This window comes from Cnephaeus nilssonii, assembly GCF_951640355.1.
Source record: "Cnephaeus nilssonii genome assembly, chromosome: 1".
NCBI lineage: Eukaryota > Metazoa > Chordata > Mammalia > Chiroptera > Vespertilionidae > Cnephaeus > Cnephaeus nilssonii.
In genome coordinates this window covers 103,001,856-103,023,200 of record NC_137072.1, presented here as the reverse complement: position 1 = coordinate 103,023,200, position 21,345 = coordinate 103,001,856, and the positions used below count along the sequence as shown (strand labels likewise).

Genomic DNA, 21,345 nt, shown 5'->3' with positions numbered 1-21,345 from the left:
GCACCGATGCTCAAACCACAGATTTCCTGGGCCTGCAGCCTCCCAGGAAATGGAAGCCAAACAACAGATGATTCACATTTCCTCTAAAGCAGCAAGAGAGAAACTACCTGCCTCTGAAATTGCTGCCAATATTTCAGGGCCCTGGCCTGGCTGCTCCCTCCACATCAGTTTGGGCATGGGTCCCCCTGGGCCCAGTGACGGCCTGCTCTCTAACTGTTTTCTCTCTGAGAGAGAGGAATGAGAGAGAAAGCAAGAGGGGAGGGGAGAGGAGGGGAGGGGAGGGAAGGGAGGAGAAGAAAGGAGAGGAGAGGAGAGTTGAATTAATATTTATTAAGTGCCCATTAAGAGCCAGGTTCTGACTCCATCAGCCACTTTACATATATTATCTCAGGCAATTTCACTATAACACTGTAAGGCAGATATTAGATGCTATCTGCCATAACATACATTTACTTTTTTCCTCACTAAATGATAAGTTCCAGAGGGGCAAAGACTTGATTTTATTCATTACTATATCTCCAGTTTCTACAACTGGGACATCCTCCTCCTCCTCCTATATAATAAATAGGTAATATGCAAATTGATTGTCACGCCCTCGCACAAGATGGCTGCCCCCATGTGGTCACAAGATGGCCGCCACAAGATGGCCGGCAGGGGAGGGCAGTTGTGGGCGATCAGGCCAGAGGGGAGGGCAGTTAGGGGTGACCAGGCCTGCAGGGGAGGGCAGTTGGGGGGGACTAGGCCTGCAGGGGAGGGCAGTTGGGGATGACCAGGCCAGCAGGGGAGGGCAGTTGGAGGTGATCAGGTTGGCAGAGGAAGGCAGTTGGGGGCAACTGGGCCATCAGGGGAGCAGTTAGGCATTGATCAGGTCGGCAGGGGAGTGGTTAGGGGGTGATCAGGCTGGCAGGCAGAAGTGGTTAGGGGCAATTAAGCAGGCAGGCAGGTGAGCAGTTGGGAGCCAGCAGTCCCGGATTGTGAAAGGGATGTCCGACTGCCAGTTTCAGCCCGATCCTTGTGGGATTCCTATGGGATTGGGTCTAAACCGGCAGTCAGACATCCCCTGAGGAGTCCCAGATTGGAGAGGGTGCAGGCTGGGCTGAGGGACAACCCCTACCCAGTGCATGAATTTTGTGCACCAGGCCTCTAGTAAAAAATATATAATAATTATAAGTAACAATTATCTTCTACCATATGCTGTTTTAAGTACTGTCATACATTAACTCAATCAAATAATAATAATAAATAATAATACAGACAGTCCCTGGCTTATAATGATTGTTCAACTTACAGGTTTTCAACTTTACGATGGCACAAAAGCAATACACATTCAGTAGAGACTGTACTTTGAATTTTGACCTTTTCCCAGGTTAGCAATATGCAGTACTACACTCATATTGCTGGGCAGTCAACAAGTTGATTTGCCCAACTGTAGCTAAGTGTTCTGAGCATGTTTCAGGTAGGCTAGGCTAAACTATGATGTTTGGTAGGTTAAGTATATTAAATCAATTTTTGACTTATAATATTTTCAATTTATGAAGGGCTTATTGGGATGTAACCTCACTGTCACTAATGGAGCACCTGGAGTATAATAATCATCATAATATGTAGCAGTAACCTTGTGCCACACACTGCTATATTTTCATACATTAACTCAATTATTTTTAGCAACAATTCTGTAATGTAAAAACTACTATCTCCACTTTCCAGATGATGAAACTGAGGCATAGAGGATAAAACTGGCTTGCCCAGTTCCCCTCTAGCTAGAGAGCTGTGGATCCAGCATTCAAATCCAGGCCACCAGTTTTGTAAATTATGGTGAAATAGTCATAACATAACATTTACTATTGCAACCATTTTTAAGTGTACAGTTCTGTAGCATTAGTATATTCACTTTGTTGTGCAACCATCACCACCATCTATCTCCAAAACGTTTTCATGTCCCCAACTAAAACTTTGTATCCATTAAACATGAATTCTTCATCCCTATAAAATTCGTAGCAAGGAGAAATATGGCCAGGGTTAGCTCCTGGAGTGAGAAGTCAGCTGTGTGGAATGATTTGGGAAGAGCGGTGAAGAATTTCTGCCCTTGACATGTGTTCCCCTGTTAGCAGTCATGAACTCAAACATTCTGCCATCAGGGAGTCATTCTTGTGGTTTTAAAAGATCTTGAGGTTTTCATGACTCCAAAGAGAGGGTGAGGCCATCAAGCTGCCGTCAACAAAAGTATGTGGAGAGATCCAAGGAGAGCTCAAAGGGAAGACTGGAAGGCTAGTACCAAGGAACCCGCTTCCTTCCTAGATCGCCTGGGCCTGGGAACTGCCTTCTTTCATTCACTCATCACTTACTGAGGAGCAGCCGTCATGTTTCAGGCACTGCTGAAGCCCTAGAGGTATGCTGATGAGCATGTGGGGACCATGGAAGAGTAAACAGTGTGGCCCTCCACGCTATGGAAGGAAAAGAAAGCTGTCTGTGTTCCTTTCTGATGTGTGTGTATTTTATATATAGATATAGATGATATAGATGTAGATATAGATATATGATATAGACATAGATAGGTGATATAGATATATGATATAGATATATGATATAGACATAGATAGATGATATAGATATAGATATAGATATAGATATAGATATAGATATAGATATAGATATAGATATAGATATAGATATAGATATAGATATAGATATATGATATAGACATAGATAGGTGATATAGATATATGATATAGATATATGATATAGACATAGATAGATGATATAGATATAGATATAGATATAGATATAGATATAGATAGGTGATATAGATATAGATATAGAGATAGATATAGATATAGATATAGATATAGATATAGATATAGATATAGATATATAGATATAGATATATAGATGATATAAATAAAATTGTGATTGTGGTTACCTGTTATATAACAGTTAACTTGTCCTCTTATCAACCTTTCCTCACCCTGTCTAACCTCCACGTACAGAAGAGGAGAGAAACGCACCAGCAGTACTTTTTAGTTCCTTCTCCCCATACTCACTGACATCTTCCCTTGGATGTTTCACAGGACCCTCAATTGAACTTGTCCACAATGGAACTGGTTAACTTCCCACCCTAACCAGCTTTTCTCCCAGGGTCCTTTTATCTCAGTGAATGAGATAACCCCTTCAGTTATCCAAACTGGAAATCATTTGTGACTCCTTTCCTCCCCATCTCCCTGCAAACAGAGCCCTGTCAGTTCTGCTCCACCTTTGCTCTTGAATCTGTCTGCCATCTGCATCTCCGCAGTGGCCACACCTGGTTCAGAGAACCCTCATCCCTGGCCTGATATACATCAATTTCTACCCGGTCGCCTGTTTCCAGTTCTGTCCCTCCTTCCTTTTCTTCCTACACATTTTCTGATATACAAATCCGGTTATACTACCATCCAGCTTAATAGCCTTAAATGGCTTCTAGTTGCTGTCAGGATAAAGTCCATATTCCTTCTAGGTCAGTAGAGTTTGAAGGTCTAGAGTGAACTCACAGGAGATGAGGAGGTGGGAAGCAGAAAATTCCTGGAAAGGAGCTTTACAGTTCTTATCTGATGCTGTTATAAATTTCTTGATCGCAGATCCTTTATTTCTACATCAGCAACCCTGGCACAGACTTACAGCTTTAAAAAACCTGGCAAGTAGTTTCTGTCTGGGATGATGAAAATGTTCTGGGATCAGATACTGGTGATGATCACACAACCTTGTGAATACACAAGAAACCACTGAATGGTACACTTTTAAAGGGTGGATTTTATGGTATGTAAATTATATCTCAATAAAAAGAATTATTAATTAAAACACACACACACACAAATCCTGACTATTACATTCAGTCCCAGTGACTGCTGGACCTTCTCTTTTGTAAATGTTTTTGGCTGGGTCAGTACCCTGTGATTTATTCTACTTTCAGTGGCTGAGGATGAAGCCATCCACCCTCCAGTAAGTTCTAATTCTGATGGTTCTCATTTTCTCTTCTCCACCTCAAGGGCAGAGCCTATAGTCCTGGCAGTAGATACATTTGCTATCAAGGAACTTAAATGTTGTAAGGGAAATAGGGTTTTGGATGACGTTAGTAAAAAGCCCTTAGAAATATATTTTTATCTTCAAAGTTGTGAAACAAAACTTGAAAAAGGTATTACTGACATTTTACTGAGCTAGGTTTAGATGCTGTACGAAATACTTATTGACTTGATTTAATCATCGTATCAACACCTTGAAACAGGTAGCATTACTATCCTATGAGGAAATTGGGGCATAGAAAGATGATGAACATCACTAGCGTCTACAGCTGGTGGCAGAGCCCAGACCTGAACCAGGCAATGGAACCCCATGCCCACTGTTCTCTCTCTCCTCACATGTAATAGGTGGCCAGAAATCACTTTATTCTCAACTTCCGGTCTTAGCTTAGGCATTGTTTCATCTCAGAAGCCTCCTTGGCCTTTTAAGTTTGATTAGCTGCTCCTCCTCTATGACCTCTAAGGCTGAATCTCTCCCCTCACGTTATTGAACACAGTAGGTCATAATTGCCTATTTACTCACCTGTACCGATTGTAAGCAGTGTGGGGGCAGGGATCACATCCGCCTTATTTTCTTAACTGTCCTCAGGGCTTGGCATATAGTTTGTTTCCCCAAACAAGAACTGAATGAATTTCCATTATTTATCCCTTACTCTCAAGATATTTTTCAGGATCTTTCTATTCTGTAATTTCCAAAAACAGGTTTGGAAATTCATTTAGCTCTGTCATAGATAATGTGCATACTGTAAAGCTCCCCTCCCCCGACGGGGTCTCTTTCCAAATGTTTGATGCTTTTCTAATGTTGTGACTCAGACTTGTTGACTGGCTTTGCCTCTGGGCTCTGTCCTCCTGGTTTTAATTGTGGTCCTAAACTTGTGGTATAATTGAAATGTTGGCGATGGAAAAAGGATGGTGTAACTTTTACTTAACAATGACATAGCTGAATAGGTATTTCCTAATTCTCTCTGGTAATCAAGGTTAAAAAGCTTTAGCTCTGTTATGATAGCTTTGTGCCAAAAACATGTCATGGAGCTCCCTTTACAGATGCCTCCGCCCCCTTCCCCAAGAGGGCATCAGTATGACTCCAAGAACCAGGTGGGCTTTGCCCTCATTTTCCATGATTATCCTCATGGCTTCATTGCAAAAGCCTCCACCCTTCCCTTGCCTTTACCTTTGCCTCCCATTTCCACCCCCAACATGCATCATCCACAATTCACATTCTCTGGAAACAAAGGTGCATTGAAGTAAATCTCAATGCAATAGGTGTAGATTGTTCTGTGACACCCTGGAGTACAAAAAAAATGCCACATTTATTTAATGGTCTAAACAAAATTAAACCTATACCATGCCCTGCTCTCAGAACAATGAAGAATTTACAAATCCAGGGATTCATGGAAGATGGCGGCATAGGCAAATGCCTGTACTCACCACCTCCCACAATCACATCAAAATTACAACTAAAATACAGAACAACCATCATACAGAACTACTGGAAAGCTGGCTGAGTGGACGTCCTACAACTAGAGACGTAAAGAAAGCACACTAAGACTGGTAGGAGGAGCAGAGGCATGGATCATGTGTGCCGCTTTTTAAATCAGGAGGGAGATCATCTCTGCAGAGGCTGCCCAGAGGAGCAAGGCGTACCAGTCCCACACCAGCCCACCAGCCCAGGGTCCCAGAGCTGGGAAAAGAAGTCCCTAAAGTAAGAACTATAGGCTGTAAAAACCAGCAAGGATTGGGGCTCAGTGACACAGAGGCTGCTGGAGACCCAGCTGTTGCTCTTAAAAGGCCAGCAATATGAACTGAACTTACAAGGTCCTGCTTCCTCTGAGCTCCAGCACCAGGGTGAGGCTCCTGGGGAATGCAGACACAATGATGGATTGTCTGGCATCAGGGCAGGAAATCGGGGGAGACTTTCTCCAGATGGAGGTGCTCACGGAGATCATTGTTCCTATGCTGGAACCTCCCCAGTCACAGGGCTGACTGGTAGTCATTTCTGTTTGCTCTGCCCTGGTGATTCCCTAAGACCCCGCCTCATCCAATTTACAATCCTACCCAAGCTGTGTGCAGCAGCTTTTGCATATGAGTGGCCTGCCTTGCTCAGGCTAAATCTCTCAAACAGGCTGCAGCTGGGTCAGGGAGTTTCAAACCTATCAATAAAAGGCCCAAGACCCAGCACCAGCACCAGCTTGCCTTGCTTCACACCTGGGCCTCATCTGGGCACTTCCAAACCTGATACAAAGAGTAGGAATCTGCAGATCTCTCTGTAGCTCCAGCCAGGTGGCCCCAGGCAATGGCTGACTTTGCACCTCCCTGGAGATCCAAGAGCCAGTGTGCCCGGTGGTCAGCATCAGACCATACCAAATTACAACTCGACACATCCATAGTGACACACTCAAGGGGCAGACTCAATGAGCACCAAAGCCCCACTGAAGCAAGTCCTGCTTCCTAGGAGTGTCTCTTGCACAGCAGCTCTCCCATTGCAGTTGCAGCTGGTCCTCACAGCCAATTGGCACGGAGGTCAATTCCTCCCAGTGACACCAACAGCAATCAAGTCTCAACTACAAGACTGTGCTCACAGCCCACAAAGGAGTACACAAAAGTGATTTGGGAGGCTGAGCCACTGGGCCCTGTAGAACACCTACTACACAAGGCCACTCTACCAACTCAAGGAGATATAGCAGCTCTACCCAATACATAGAAACAAACACAGGGAAGCAGCCAAAATGCAGAGACAAAGAAACATGTCACAAATGAAAGCTATGAAAGAAATCAAACTACTGGATATAGAGTTCAAAACCACGGTGATAAGGTTACTCAAGAATCTTCTAGAAAAAAAAAGAATTTTCTAGAAACCTCCAAAAAAAAAAAAAATGGAAAAGGACCAGTCAGAAATTAATCATACATTGACTAAAATAATATACAGGAATGCAACAGTAGAGGATTCTGAGAATCAAATCAATGACTTGAAATATGAGGAAGCTAAAAACATACAACCAGAAGAGCAAAAAGAAAAAAATAATCCAAAAATATGAAGATAGTGTAAGGAGCCTCTGGGACAACTTCAAGTGTACCAACATTCACATTATGGGAATGCCAGAAGAAGGGAGAGAGCATGATATTGAAAACCTATTTGAAGAAAAAATGACAGAAAACTTGCCCTACCTGATGAAAGACATAGACTTACAAGTCTAGGAAGCACAGAGAGTCCCAAACAAGAGGAACCTAAAGTGGACCACACTAAGACACATAATAATTAAAATGCCAAGGACTAAAGACAGAGAATCTTAAAAGCACCAAGAGAAAAGCAGTTAGTTACCTACAAGGGAATGCCCATACGACTGCTAGCTGATTTCTCAACAGAAACTATGCAAGCCAGAAGGGAGTGGCAAGAAATATTCAAAGTGATGAATAGCAAGGACCTACAACCAAGATTACTCTACCCAGCAAAGCTATCATTTAGAATTAAAGGCCAGATAAAGAGCTTCACAGACAAGAAAAAGCTAAAGGAGTTCATCACCACCAAACCAGTATTATATAAAATGTTGAAAAGTATTCTTTAAGAAAAGGAAAAAAGAAAAAAAAGATAAAAAATATGAACAACAAAATGGCAACAAATACAAACCTATTAACAACTGAATCTAAAAATCAAAACAAATGAATAAGAAATCTAATGAACAGAATAAACTGGTGAATAAAATAGAATCAGAGGCATGGAAATGCAACAGACTGACAATTCTCAGAGGGAAGGGGTGTGAGAGGCGGGAAGAGATTAAACAAAGGTCTTAAAAACATATATGCATTATCTATGGACACAGGCAATAGCGTGCTGAAGGCCTGGGGCAGGGCGGGAACTGGGTGGAGGGGGGTAATGGGGGTAAAAAAGAGGGACATCATTAATAATCCCAACAATAAATATTTTTTTAAAAAATACTATTTGAATCTACACACACACACACACACACACACACACACACACGAGTTGTCAAATCCCAGAAATTTCCCACGTTTCATTGTTGCTCCCTGCATTACACAAGAAACTCAGGGCTTACACAGATCAGAAATTTGGGGATGGTCCCGGATCCTTTATCCATTGTTTCAATGATACCCATGAGCTGCTGGTTAATTACCCATGGTAATTTTCTCAGTCTTAATCTTACTCAAACTATCAGCAGCATTTGACCTGGTTGATTTCTTCCTCTGCCAAAAAACTTTCTTTCCCCTTTTCTCACCACACCTTCTCTCTGACTTTGCTGGTTCCTTCTCATCTTCTCTAAAAATTGAAGCACTCTCAGCCTACATCTTTAGACCTCGTCTCTACCTTCACTCTTTGTCTAGATGAGTTCATCTGGCTTCATGGCTCTAAATACCATCGATCTGCATTGGTAATCTCCAGCTCCAAACTCTCCCTTCAAGTCTAGACCCCTACTGCTGACTGTCTCCTTGACAACTTCACTTAGATGGCCAATAGACATCTCAAATTTAACATATCCAAAACCTGATCATTCCTCCCTCCTCCCCAATTCAGCTCTAATCTCATTCTTTCCTATCTCAGTAAAGACAATGTCATTGCACTGTTTGCTCAGGCTAAACACCTTGGAGCCATTCTTGACTCCTCCATATCTATCTAGCTCTCTCTCGCTCGCTCTCAATCCCACATTCAATCTACCAGCAAATGTGATTGTCTTCTGCTTAGAAATAAAATGTCTCACCTCCTCCACTGCTACTACCCTACTCCAAGTCACCAGCACATCTTCTATTCTGGATTATTGCCATAAAGACTCTACCAGCTTCACTTCTGTCATTATCCCACAATTCTATCTTTCACACATCAGCCAAAGTAATCTTTTTAAATCAAATGTCAGATAGTATCACTTCCATCCTCAAACTTCCCAATAGTTTCTCATCAGTCAGTAAAATCCTTAAACTTTACAATGATCTGCAAGTACTTACATGATACGGTTCTGTCTGCCTGAAATACTCTTTCCCAAATACTTGCATGGTTCATTCCCTCACCACATTTATGTCTGTATTCAAATGCAACCTCTTCAGTGGATCCACTATGTAATAGTGGCCCCTACCCCTGTCTCTCTCTGTCCCCTTACCGGCTTTATTCTTCTTCGTGACCCTTAGCATGACTTGTCCTGAATGAATTTATCACTGTATTGTCTGTCCCCTCCTCTAAAATGTAAGCTCACTGAGAGAAGGGACTCTTGTTGGTTTGGTTCACTGCCCTATCCTCCACTCAGAAACAGGATCTGGTGCAGACTAAATGCTCAGTCTGTTAAGGGAATGAATGATTGGCCACTGTGCTGCCTGTGGAACCCACATGAAGGTGATGGCTGCCAGCAGCCGCTCCCTCTCTGACCATTGCCAAGGTTCCCACACTCACTGCCCTTCATTCTCAGACCTCAGAGCTTCCCACACAGCCATCCTCATGTAACATTGTGCTTAAGGGTTCAGCACTGGCTCAGGGCATGGTTCTCTGCCACTCACATAGTCTGCCCCTCCATACTGCCTCCTGTCTTACAGACTAACTTCACTACCACCTTCCAAATACACACAGAAACAGCTTACTCCTCCCCTGGGGGGAAGGAGAACCCTGAGAGGCAACATAGCATAATGCTTAATAGATGCTGGAAGTCAACTTCTGGTGTCCAAATCCTGGTCACTTAACAGTTGTGCGGCTTATGGCTCCTGACAGTCAGGAGAGGGAGATTCTGGGCCTGAAGCTGCCTCTCTCTTGCTATGGGACCTCAGCCATGTTGTGTGACCTCATTGGGCCTCCGTTCCATCTCTTTAAAACGACTAAATTGGGAAGGTGATGTTTAAGGAATCCTTCCAAGCCTAAGAGCCAGTGATTTTAAATAAATAGAGGACACATTTCTTGTACTCAAGGAATACTGAATCCAGCGGAGGAAATTGTCCTTATGCCCATGAGAGAGCCGATACCCTCTGAAGACAGGACCTAAGGAAGGGTCCTGAGTGCACTGCTCCGCTAAGGCTGTACGAGTTCTGCAAACAATTCACAGAGGAAGGTGGCCTGCCTGGTCCTAGGGGGGCAGGTAGATACAGTCCCACCATCTGTGTAGTCACCCATTGTGTTTATGGGCGTGGGCAGATCACTGGGGATGGGACTACTGGTGGAGACGCTGAGAGATGTGGCCTTGCAAAGGGACTTAGGTGAGGTGACCTGCATGTTAGTCCAAGTGAGAAGTGACATGCCTCTGCAGGGAGACCCTCCAAGGGGGAAAAATCCCAGCACTGTCACTCACTGTGAGACGCCCAGCCTCAAGTTTCTCATCTCGAGAACAGTGCTGCTCTCCTAAAAATGGTTGTTAGGATTCAGTAAAATAAAGTGTGCAAAGTGCTTAGCACAATGCATGGCAGGCAGAACATGCTCAGTGCTGTCCGTAGCTGTGGTTTACTACTGTTAGAATGCGCCCATCCTCCCTGAGTTGGGCAGAGAATTATTTCACCCCCTGCACTCATTTCACCCAAGACACAGGTCAGAACACTCCGTGAGAATCTGGCAAGTACAACATTGGCCACCTTTCCAAAGGGCCATGCCAAGGTCCCGGCCTTGGCACCAGGGGCCGCGTGTCTGGAAGGAGATGTCTCTGGTAGCAGTTGCATGGGGGAGGGACTGAGGGGAGTGAGGGTGCCCTTGGCCACCAGGAGCACAGGGAGAGGTCAGCCAACAGGTCCTCAGGACAGCTCGTGGCTCAGTCTTTCTCGGGCTGTGGCAGATGTGCCCTCATCTCTCTCAAGGAGAAGGGACACGGTGGCAGCTCCAGCCCTGTGCCTTCTATCACTGCCAACTGTGCATGTGGAGGACATGGCCCCATGCTCTTCTCCCTGTGGAAGAACCCAGTGCAGACCACGGAGCGCGAACGAGGCTTCAGTCCTGGAGTCAGACTCAGGACGGATGCCATGGGACTCATTTTAGCTTCTCTTCTTGCCCGCCTTTCACAGTGGGCATCGCTCAAGTTATTACCCTTCAAGTAAAAATCCAGACCAAACATACAAAGAAGGATAAATAACCCGACTCAATCTGCTGAGTTGAGCAAAGTCGATGTGATATATGCATATTTTCTTTATAAATGTATGCATAAGTAAGCATGTGGCAGAGAGTCTTATGCCCAAAATAAATTGATAATACGATACTCTAAAACACTGAGAGCTTTCCGACTCCCCTCCACCCTCCACAGCTCCCCCGCCCAACTGGAAGGATTTAAGACGTTTTATTGTAGACAGCTCCATCAAGGCTGCAATATGATTATTTTCTTTCAAAGCAATGGTTTCCACTTACCAACACTGATTTAGTGTTGTTTAGCTTGGTGTTTTTCCTCCCTCAGTGTGATGGGCCTAAGTGAAAAACTCAGCAGTGCCGGGGAATGTGACCACCCCTGTGGAATTAGAAGTTGTTCCTTATCCGCTTTCTCCACAGGTCGAGGTTGCTTCCTCCTCCCTCCCAGGAGCTCACCGTGGCGAGAGTTTATGTGTAACTTCCTCTGCTGCTGAGGCCAGGCGCTAGGTTAACTTCTGGAAGTATCTTTGGAAACTAATTCTCAGGCAAAACTCCAAGAAAAAGAGGCACATGGTGAGGAACTGACATAATTTTTTAACACCACAACTAGCATATTTCTGCAGGCAATTGCAGCCAAAACGGGTTGCCAAGACCAATATTGATCTAGTCCTTCATCCAATCAACAAATGCCATTGTTTATAAGATATAATTTTTCTTGGTTAAAGTTCAAAGTTAAACTCCAAGGATTTCCAAAACTATAAAAATGAGAGGCTTTCATAACCTCAAAAAAAAAAAAAAATTCCTGGCCAGTTTTCCTCCTTCATGGGTTTTCACAGTCACTATGAGAAACATAGCCAAGAAAACATTTCTGGGGTCTTTTTTCCCTCTGAACTCTGATAATTTTTAAAGGAGGATTATCTGTGTAAAAGTCCCTTAAATCTTTGTACCTCTCTTGAAAAGCAGGGCATGTCAGTTGCACAGGTGGCTCAGGTTTGCTTTTCTACTTCAGGGCTACCTACCTGCAGGATTCCATAAATCATTCAGCGTTTTCCAGGTTTAGAGTCAAGCCTGCCTCTCCCTTCCCACCTCTCTTATTTAATGGGAAAATGACTGAGTCTTTTCTAAGCCCCTTGGAGTAAAGCAAAAAGTTCTTTCTTGGCCTATATCTGATTCCGAAATGGAAAACCTTAGCAAATAAATGGTGAGCTGATGGTTCTTTGGAAGCCGGTTCCTTGTGGTTCTTCTTGCTCCACATGAGCATCCACTCCTGGGAGCCAGTGTCAGGGACAAGCAGGTCAGGATTAGGATGTGGATGAGATGATTTATGAAATCTCAAGTTGGGCAGCTTCTTAAAATAAAAAAATTAACATTGGGGGGTAGGGGCGGTAAGAGATCAACCAAAGGACTTGTACCTGGTTTGCATGCATATAAGCATAACCAATGGACACAGACAGTGGGCGGGGGGGCGGGGTGAGGGCACGTGCTGGGGGGTGGGAGCAGCTGGTGGAGAAGTCAATGGGGGAAAAAGGAGACATATGGAATACTTTCAACAATAAATAATTTAAATTAAAAAATAATAATGTTAACAGAGGCCATACCTTCTTGTCTACACCTGCCTCCCCTCACTGTGCCCCCCCCCCCCCCCAGAGGACTTGGCAGGGTGGCTTGTATACACATGGTGCTGAGTGTTGGTTCGTTTGAGGATGCCTATGGTATACTGATTCATCCCTATGGAGATGTCTCTCAGTTCACTTTTCCAACTTGGAGGAAATGTGAACTGAGGATGGTGAGCAGTCCTTCCTGCCACAGTGTGCATTGAGCACCTATCACATACCAGGTTCTTGTCTAGACACTTGGGGTCCAGCCATGGATAAAACAGGTAGGTAAGCAATCTCTGCCCTGGGGAGCTTGCACTCCAATGGGAGCGGAGCGGTAGGTTACAAACAATGAACTAGACTCTCCGAGGAGATGCTCTGAGTACATTTATATGATGTACTCAATTGAAAGGCACAGCAAGTCATCCCTCTGGGCCCTGGGACACAGCAATGGAATCCCGGAAACCGCGGCAACACACCAAACCCATTGAGACACTATGAGACCGAGAACCCAGGGGCTAATTTTGAGGACAGGAATGTTGTGCCAGCACTGACAGCTCACGTTTGTACGGAACTTTCCAGTTGGCCAACAGCTTTCACTCTTTCCTAACGCCCTCACAACAGTCCCTCAGGGTAAGCAGAAGGATCATCCCAGTCCTATAGATGAGGAAACCAGGGTTTCGAGACCAAAAGTGACTTGTACACCATCACAAAACCCACATGGCAGGTCTGGGCACAAGCTCGGCAGAATAACAGCAGTAATAATAAATATGGTGCTTGCTACAGGCTCAGCACTGTTCTAAGTGCTTTGTATGAATTAACCCTTTTTAATCCTCAAAGCATTCCAATGAGATAGAGATGACTATTTTCCTCATCTTACAGAGGAGAGAGTTGAGGCACAGAGAAATTGAATCACTTGCCAAAGGTCACATAGCTAAGAAGTTGCAGAGCTTGGATTCAAACTCAGGCCATTCCAATGTAAGCAGCCTCCTCTAATGGTAGCTTCAGCTCTGGCTCCAGGGGCGGTGTACTCTCTCAAGTGCAGGGGGGAAAGGCCGGTCCATTGATCAAGTGGCCAGAAAACAAATGAATAGCCACACACTAGCGATGTCACCATCTATTACAAGGAACAATGGTACTCTGTGCTAATAATATATTTCCTGAGTGATAATGAGATTAAGTAAGAGGGAAAGAAACTCAAAGGATTTTTAAAAATTGTCCTCAGATCCCTTTGCTGCAAACCAAACAACCCATTCGGATGAAGCTGGTTTATCTGTGACTCTTTTGAATTAACAAAGAACTAAGATTTGCACAATTTTCTTTAACCACCCTGTGTTCTCTGAACTCTGCTGTACCCAGTCTTTACAAGACAATCTTATGTGTAATTATGCTTTGCTTTGTTCTCTCCCATAATTATTCCGTGTTTGCCCAGCCTGTCTCCCCAAGCGAATTATAAGATCCTCAATGACTGGAATCTCTATCAGATGCTTTCATTGGCCTTTCAGCCCTAACCTGCGTAGTCCATCAACGTCTGTTGACAGCTTGAATAAATGGTCTTTTTTTTGGGGGGTGGGGGAGGCGGCTACAGGGATGCTTTTATTAAGTGATGCTTTAGTCTCAGTCTGTCAGGGATTGGGAGTGGGGGTGACCCTATTCTCCCCAGGTTGTCCGAGACTTGCTATCTTGGAGGAAGGATGCAGGAAGCCTGCTCTCCTCTGAGAACAGCATGGGAAGCTAGGCTGGCACTGGTGTGAGAGACAATAGAACTGAGATCCCCACGCTCCACCCCCAGGGGGAGGAGCCAAGGCAATCCTGGTGGAAGTCAAGGACCCACAGCCCCGCTCCTGCTGCTGCCTTCACTGGCCTGAGCTATTCATGAACTCTGCTCCCACAAGTCACCTTCACATTCCAAAAGCTAGCCCCGTGCTCAGCCCCACCAGGCCTTTGTCCTGGGGAAGGACCAGGTAGGAAGCCCATCAGGATGGGGGCCCCTGACTGAGCAGCTTCAGGAGGCCTCTCCTTTCTCCAGGCAAGGGGGCGCTGGCCTCAGACTGCACCCCCTCTCCTGAATAATGGTCTTTAAGATGACTTTTAAGTTGCTTCTTCAGAAGCGTTTGTGCTTGTTCAATATTGGTTGGCTAGGGGGTATTTGGTTGTGTTTTGTTTTGTATTATTGCAGTTAGAGCTGCAAATTTCATATATAAAGACAGAGTGCTGATAAATGTCTAACAACCAGCTCTTTCAGGGCTTGGGGGTGGGGGGGAGCCTTGTTCTGTAGCATTTCCTGTGGTATTAATCCTCTCACCATGGACTATTTCAAGCTACCAGCATGATGTCAACTGACTTGCAAAATTCCTGAAAATTTAACAATCAATTCTTTGAAGCTGGTACAGTGGCTACAAAACACTACAGTTTCTGCCCCTAAAATGTGATTGTTGCCAGACGTGGTGACTTTCGGCTCACAAAGACTTTCTTAGCAAGAGATTGTATCCAGGGTTGCCTGCAATATATGATTTTGGGCTTGTATATATGATCATTTGAAATACAAAATTTAGCAATGTACCAGTCGCTCACCTAGTCATTCCACGATCAAGTTGTGGTCAAGGTTTTATGTTTAAATTAATGGACGTAAAAATTAGACAACCAAGCTACATTCTATCTCCTGCCTTCATTTCTGCTCCTTCTCTTCCTCTTTCCCTTCTTTCCTTCTCCCATCACCTCACCTCCTTTACTCTCATACCTTTTTTATGTTTAATGGTAGACTTTGCTCTTAACTTAAGGTGATGTTGGTGGGGTAAGAAAATACTTTTGAGGCCAGTGATCTTGCCCACCTAAACCCGTGGGATAACCCACTGGAGAACTTAAAACAACTCTTCCCAGAAAGTCCTTCTTCTATTCCAGCTTTGTAATCAGGGTTCCTAAAGTGTCCCTAATGGGATACGTACTGAGCAGAATCATTTTATCTTTAGGAAAGAGAGCACCCTCAGCACAGTTCCCACAGTTCCCCAGGTTCCCCAGCTGGGAGTTGTCTTCTCTGAATTTATCAAGATTCTAACTGCCAGGTCCCTCCCCACCCCCGTGAGGCCATCATCCTCTCCTCTTTATTAAACCTCTTGTTAACTAAGTGTGTGTGTCGAGGGAGGGAGGGTTAAGGCTCATGTAGAAAGTGGCTCCTTCACAACTTGCTAATGGGATCTGCCTGGGTGTGGAGAGCAGCAGAAAGCAATTGCATTGCTTCAAACCCATTCCCATGGCATCAAAAACCCCTGTTAGTATTCCTTTTTTAAAGAAGCTATATGACATTAACAGGTTTTGAAAGGAAAGTGATAAAAGTCATAAAGTAATAAACGTTTCTATTTCAAATATGGATGAGACTTTCTATTACATTTATTGCGGCAAAATCCATTTTTTATTGATTATACTAGTTCTCAAACCCTTAGGCAAGCTTGCGTGCTCTTTTTCTCCTTTTTTCTGCCCATTTTCTTTTGTCAGTATGCCAAGGAAAAGCCTAGTCATGGGTACTTTCAACCTAAGAGCCTGCCTGAAACCTTTCTCTGAAGTGCGTGGCCTTCTCCACTTGGTTTTGCAGTAGGTGATTTTCTTCTCTCCGAGTAGACTGTAACTCCTTGTAAGCAAAAGCAAAGTATTTCACTCCCCCCCCTAGATCGCCTGTGCTTTGCAGAGCATGGGGGTGTGGAATCCCATAATTTTCAGACCTAGAAGAGTGTTTGGTAAGATCTTCGAACCTAGACATTGTTACTTTGGTCCATGGAAACAGCCTTGCTCAGGGTGTCTGAGAACTCTCCGAAATGATCTAGAAAGTCCTGTAGCACCTGTGTGGGCACTGGAGCATGTGCCTATTGGCATTTTACTGGAGAGAAATGTTCAGATTCTAAAAACTGTTAATGTCATCAAACCTCTGGGGAGTTAGAGAGAGGAACTGGGTCTCAGAAAAAAAATAGATATTTATCCAATAAATACGTGTTAATAGTAGTATATGCATTCATGAAGGGATTGTTTCTTTTTTAGATCTATTTTACATACCATATATTGTGTACTTAAGTTGTATATTCACAAAGTTGTGCGACCATCACTACTCTCCAATGAGGATGAGTTACTGGGGGACTTTGTGCCAAGCACTGTTCTCAGTGCAGTGGGAACAGATGAATGACACCTCTGCCCTCTAGGAACTTACCTTGCACTGGAGCAGACCTTTTCTGTGAGAGTGGTGATTTCTCCAGTCTCCCTCTGCTTTTCTCTTTAGAAGGACACTTGTTGGATTTAAGTCCTACCCAGATAATCCAAGATGATCTCATCTTCAGATCCTTAACTTAATTACATCTGCAAAAACCCTTGTTCCAAATGAGATCACATTCATAGGTATTAGGTGGACGTAACTTTGGGAGATGGGAGACACTATTCAACTGACAGCAAGCAGTGAGTGAGAAACTTGCTCAGGATAGTCACTGAGACCTGAAGGTGAGTGTGAACAAGCAGAGTGAAGGAAAGAGGGAAAGCATGCAGGCGGAGGGAGCAGAGAGCATCTGAGGACATGAACCAAGTTAGAAATGGTGCGAGATGAGGCCAGAGAGATTAGGCAGGGTCCAATCACTGTGGGATTGGTAAGCTTTGGGAAAATGTTTGAACTTGAAGGCAGTGGGGAGCCACCGAGTATATTAAGCAGGGGGAAGGTTGTGGCCAGGTGTGCATCTGAGAAAAATAAGACTTGTGTCTTGTGGAAAATGAGTGTGAGAAAGAAAAACTGCGGGTAGACAATTCAGTTAAGATGCTCATTGGAAGTCTAGGCAAAGCATGGCGGTGGTTTGGACCAGAGGGATGGCGGTGAAATTCTAGAGTAGAATGGATAGGTCACAACCACCAAATTGTACTGGATCTCGTCTCTCCTAATATGATTAGTCACATTGAGAAAGGCAATATGTAAAAACCATGCCTTACTGTGGCCTGGTAAAACCATTTAAAAAGGGAGTTAACCTTTATAAATTATTTTGAAGGGCTTGAAGAAGACATTTTTAGGATGAGAAATGAATGCCTAGCATGATTGGTACTGAATTCACCCTGAAAATATCCCGTCCTTTTCCATTCAACTGTGCAGTGTTGTGGCCTTGAAGAGCAACACTGGTGTACTCTGGAGGTTTTAATAGCCTTTGCATGGCATATGTGGATGTGTGGTTGTTACAAGTATTTTCATTCTGGTATTTTTATGGCCTGAGCTATTTTAGCCAACATCCCAGTGCCAAGAGGACCCAAGTAGACCCCAGAAGCCTAATTATCATCGTCTGGAGGAATCTCAATGCCCAGTAACTTGGAAGGTTGTGGGAAGCAGCTGTCCCAGGATTCAGGGCTGTGCACCCTCCCTCCACTCAGAATGGTGGAGTGGCCTCCTGATGTGAAGGTAGCAAGCAAGCACATCCTCCCTTTCTTGGCAATGTCACTTGCATTTAATGTAAAACGAGAAGTGCATGGAAAATTTGCCCAGTTGGAAAAAAACAACAAAAAATGTGAACCAGTACTTGGTATTTTCACCTAATTCCTTCCACTATGACACAGAACTTCTTAATCCCCCCCTCCCAGCCACCTCCAAGATCCAGCCTACTCTGTGGCTGGGGCAGACCTGGGGTTGGACTGTCCTGGTTTCGTGTGTTGGTCTGATCTGTCCCCACAGTTTTCGGTGGAGACAGAACCCGTGTCTCTGAATCTCTGTAGCTCTTGCAGGCCTCACAAGTGCTGGGCGCATAGGTATGCTCAGTAAATACTTGTGAATGAGCAGATCAGTGCTGAAAGGTTTTGAAGAGAGGGAAGAATAGAACAAAACAGAGCAGGGCCATTCTGCCTTATTCAAATGCAGTGGGATCATCTTGATGGAAGCAATGTTGATTTACCATAAGCCCTGCCCAGGAAATTAGCAAACTCAAGGCTCACCTCAGAGACTTTCTAGTTGTATGACCTTGATCAAGCCCCAGGCCCTGTCTGGGCCTCAGTTTCATCTTTGTCCAAGTGAGGAGTTGGGTCAGGGGTCACCACGATGGCAGTCCAGGCCCAGGGCATCTGCCCACTGTGGCCTGGGGCTGTGCCTACCCAGGCTCTCTACCCAGGAAATAACTACAGACAGATTTTCAGTGACATAACCAAGAGAGGACCAAACACCGACTCCAGCAACAGAAGGGAAAGTCTATCCCAGAACTGTGTCGCCTGAGGATATTCCCCTTGAGGGGCCCTATTCAGTTCTGAGGATAGAAACACAGCTTCGCTCACGTCCTCTCCTCTTTCCCCCCAGAGGGACACTTTATTCAAAAATCCGGAGGATATAAGCACTCCTACCAGGATGTGTTTGTGGTTTGAAACAGGGCCAGCACTCTGGGGCCTGGCAGACCCAGGTTCACAAATGGCCGTGAACAAAAGAGATACAAACCTCTGCCCGGACGGTTTATTTGCTGGTAGGTTTAGATTATATGCTTGGGCTCTGGTTCCTGTATTCCTGCCTCGCACTGGATCTCACACATGAAAGAATTCAGAAGCAGGTTTTCTAGAGCCTTTGCATTGGGGACCACATTGCTTCTGAACATCCTGCTCATGGGTGCACCAGGGGTTGCAAAAACCATGCTGGCCAAAGAACCTGCATCAAGATCAAGACTGAAATACATTAATGTGAGTGATTTAGCTGGAGAAAGGCAGTTATATGATAGCTATGATAACGAGGATGCGTGTCCCATTTTAGATAAAGATAGAGTAGTTGATGAGTTAGAAAACTAAATGAATGATGGTGGAGTTATTGTTGATTACCACGGTTGTGATTTCTTCCCTGAATGCTGGTTTCATATAATTTTTGTGCTGAAAACAGATAATAGTGTATTGTACAAAAGACTTGAAACAAGGGGTTATAATGAGAAAAAAACTAAGAGATAATGTGAAATTATTCAAATTCTTTATGAAGAAGCATTAGCATCCTACTACGAAGAAATAGTGCATCAGCTTCCCAGCAATAAACCAGAAGATCTAGAGGATGATAGCAACCAGGTATTGAAGTGGATTGAGATATGGACCAAAGATAAAAGCTCTTAGGGGCCATCTGCAATACTTTCAACAATAAAGATAAATAAAATAAAAAAAGATCATCGCTTTTGACTTATAAGACTGGCCACTTTATAATCACTATTAATATTTCTCTGCCCACATCATATAAATCGTCCAATTGTCAGTAAATCTTTTATATTAAAACTAGAGGCCCAGTGCATGAATTCGTGCCCAGATGGGGTCCAGTCAGCCCCACCCCCAATAGGAGTAGGGGAGCCGATCCAGTGCAGGGCTGGCTTGGGGGAGGATCTGCAGGTGGTTGGCCAGCCAGCCCCACCCCCTGGTCGAACTTTTGGTCCAGGAGACAATTTGCATATTAGCCTTTCATTATATAGGATTGTGCTGTAGGACTAGTAGGTGGATAGAATAAAGATTTATGTTTGGGTGTTGTTGTTTTTCCCGTGAGAGAGCTAAACAATCTCAAATATAACAAATACAATGTTATTAAAGATTGAGAATAAAAACTCATTGTTTAATGCTTCAATTGCTAAAGAATAAATAAATCTGACCAAAAGTGTGGAAGGGGAAAAAAATAATTTAGAAGCAAAGGATTCAGATTTACAACCATTCCCTGAGCTCTGAAGGACAGGCCTCCGTGATGTCACTGGAGCCTTGGAGAGCCTCTGAGAGAGGTATTGCTGGAGACCTGGAAGCAGAGGTGCAAACAGTTAAGGCTTTTGGTCCAAGTGGCCCTCCCAGCACCGAGGGGCAGAGCCAGGAGCTGAACTCCCCTAGCCCGAAGGCCTGTGGTGACTTCACTGCACTTCACTGTGAGGAAATTCATGTGGGGCCCAAACACGTATTTTGGCCCTTAATCCTAGAGCATCTCTTGATTGCATTGTTCATTTGGAATGCTGAATAGATTTGCCCTAGTCTTCACTTTTTGCCAGCAGAAGAGAAGAGACAGGAGCAGTATTTTCCCCATGGATATAGCAAGAGTGGCATCAGAGGGCAGACTGGGGCCAGGATAGACTCACCGCTGAGAAGCTGTCTTTAAGCCCCCACCTTAGCCCGTTACTTGGGACTAATGCTCAAGTTGGAATCCATACTCTACAACATACTAACTCTCTAACCTTTGAGCAGGTACTTGACTTCTCTGTACTTTGGTTTCCTATCATGTATAATAGTACCCACCTCATAGAGTTGTTATGAGAATTAAATGAGACAATATAGAGAGTTTCGAAGAGTCTCTGCCATTCTCAATAGATGTGAATGATTAACATTGGTGAATTACCTTGAATTGCTCTCTATGGTTTTCTGGCTCAAAGAGTAGTCTCAGAAATCAGTTACCACCATCCTGCCCCTTCTGCCCTGGACTTCCATCCACACCAGTGAGAACAGAAACAGGCTTCTCTTGAAGCATAGAGTTCGCACGTAGCAGTTGCATAATGCATGCTTGCTAACTATGCCAAGCAAGGCAGCCCAACTTTCCAGGGGCAGTCCCCAGAGTGCTGTAATTAAAGGTCTGGCTACATCTCTAATGGAATTCCAACAGTCAAGGGAATGCCTGTCCCATCTGATCTACCTCTGCTCACCCAGCCCCAAAGAGAAACCTAGAAATTAGAACCGGTTCAGAGAA

At 44.3% G+C, this 21,345-nt stretch overlaps 1 protein-coding gene and 1 pseudogene across 2 annotated transcripts in view; both read left to right on the top strand.

Moving 5' to 3' along the window:
• The window catches only part of RBPJ (recombination signal binding protein for immunoglobulin kappa J region), a 200,292-nt gene that overhangs the window by 18,247 nt on the left and 160,700 nt on the right, over positions 1–21,345 (top strand). The window lies entirely within an intron of this gene.
• LOC307102280 (adenylate kinase isoenzyme 6-like) lies at positions 19,194–19,754 on the top strand (annotated as a pseudogene). The gene has a single exon. The product of its transcript is annotated as an adenylate kinase isoenzyme 6-like (transcript).